Source organism: Tubulanus polymorphus, chromosome 8 (assembly GCF_964204645.1).
Source record: "Tubulanus polymorphus chromosome 8, tnTubPoly1.2, whole genome shotgun sequence".
Classification (NCBI taxonomy): domain Eukaryota; kingdom Metazoa; phylum Nemertea; class Palaeonemertea; order Tubulaniformes; family Tubulanidae; genus Tubulanus; species Tubulanus polymorphus.
In genome coordinates, this window is record NC_134032.1 from 4,476,257 (window position 1) to 4,478,565 (window position 2,309).

Below are 2,309 nucleotides of genomic sequence, written 5' to 3' on the forward strand. Positions count from 1 at the left end.
GATTAGTGACCATCTCTTGCATAAACATAATAGGGAAAAAAATAATTAAATAGATACTTAACTGGAACTATGATCAAAAATAGCGAAAATTCTTATTCTTATTAGGAGCACTTAGAGTTACATTTTTAGCGTAAAAAGGGAGTAGGGTTTAAGCAACTATTATTGAGTCGTAATGTTAGACTGTCTGAAATCTTTATTCTTAATACTATTGGTTTCAGGTGCGAGTCGTGCACTTGTATTAAGGGCAATATGCCTTTGTTAATCTCCTCCTTTGGTGGCCGGTTGGCCATCTTATCTACTTTAAATGTTGCGAATAAGAGATAACTTCGAGGTTTTGTATATATTGTCTATTGTTTGAATATTTCCAAGAATTAATAAATAGTATTCAAGAGAATATTATCATATACATAAAATTCTAAATCTTTGCCTTTTTCCCTAAACTATATTTGTGGTGTCGGATTTACTATCATTTGAGGAAAGGATTTTCTTTTCACTTTTTTGGGATTCTGTGACACCATGAAATCTTGTGGGTTGGAGAGTTTTGGGCATCATGTAAGTCTTCAAAAAGGGGAAGCATTGAGGGCACCCTCTAGTGGGAGAGGCCAAATATTGGTGAATGCTCCTCGTTTTATTTAGTTGGTATCTATTATTCTTTTTGAAGCTAAACAAACGGCTAGTATCCTAATTTGAACCGTAGGATCTCCGAATATTTGGCGGAACTTACTTGTTAGCTTTCGCCTGTTTCTACAGGCTTGATCACACTGATGATGTCACTGCTGACGTCATCCGGGATTCCGGTATTCCCTCGAGAATCAGCTGTGTGTGTCCCCCCCTCCATAGAGCGGGACAGCACGTTGTTCCAGACGGCCGGGAGATGAAAACGGCCCCCGTCTTTGTTGAGAGAAGGGTGCAATGTACGGATGTAGATTGCTTCTTTGACACCTCTCTCAAACCATCTGGGTTCAACACCGAGAATCCTAACGTTGTCAATGTCAACTGTGTGACCCGGTTGGTCGACATGAAGGTGTTTCGACACCTCTGACGTAACGGAGCTGGGGCGTCTGTGTTCCCCGAATCTGGCTCTTAAGGATCGTTCGGTTTCACCTACGTACGAGTCACTACACTGTTCGCATTTGATATGATACACCGGACTCACTACTCTCGATTTATCCAGTTTGTCCTTAGGTCTAACCAAAATCTGCCGTAGAGTGTTCATGGGTTTGAAGAACACCGGTACTCCGTATCGTTTCATAACCCGACGTAACTGTTCTGAGGTACCCTTAATATATGGTATCACGACGGGAGCGACTTTCCGCCTTTCGGATTGTGTAGCTTCCTTAGTATTATTAGCCGGTTTGCATGGGTTCGGTGACGTGATCCAGGCAGGATAGTCGTTAAAACTCAGAGCCTTCTTTACATGGTTGACCTCCTCTAACATATCCACTGGATCCGATACGACACTTTCCGCCCTGTGGTTCAACGTTCTCACAACACCCTTCTTGTGTTCTAGGGGGTGGTTGCTATTGAAGTTCAGGTACTGGTCGGTATGATTTTTTTTCCTGTATACTCTCGCACGGATAGTGTGGTCACTGTTTACCACCGATAGCGTGTCTTAGAACGCAATAGATCGTTCCGTCCTACTGTCACCACCATCGTCAGTACTCGGTAAAACATTGACCGATTCAGCCTCCGATGTCCATTTTATGTCATCGTCCACTTGGTTAAGATGGGTACTAAATTCTGGTACTTCTACTGCTTCTTCAATACTGTGTATGTATCATCGACATACCGTTTCCACCACCTGGGAGGATGTAATGCCGTCCTTAAGGCTAACTGTTCAAACTCTTCCATGTATAGATTGCATACGATGGGTGAGACTGGTGAACCCATAGCAGCACCATGGACTTGTAGGTAGTGATCGCCGTTAAACAAGAAATAAGTACACTTGAGGCAGAGAAACAACAGACTTATAATCTCTTCAGGTGATAACGGTGTGCGGTCTTTCAAGGTGTTGTCGTTACGGAGTCTTGTTGTGATCACCTCCAAAGCTTTGTCCACAGGTACGCTGGTGAACAAAGCACAAACATCATACGATCGTAGCTCTTCATCTTCCTCAAGTTTAAGGTGTTGTACCTCAGCCGCAAACACCTTCGAGTTTTTCAAGTGGTGTTCGGATTTACCAACTAATGGACCTAGTACTGAGCTAAGATAATCGGCGCACTGATACCATAGCGTTCCGATCGAGCTAACAATAGGTCGTAATGGCATTCCAGTTTTATGGACCTTAGGTAAGCCATAGAATCGAGGTG

At 43.0% G+C, this 2,309-nt stretch overlaps 1 pseudogene; it reads right to left on the bottom strand.

The window, feature by feature from the left end:
- Positions 1-727: 727 nt before the first annotated feature.
- Positions 728-1,851, bottom strand: LOC141910069 (uncharacterized; annotated as a pseudogene).
- Between the last annotated feature and the right edge of the window lie 458 nt (positions 1,852-2,309).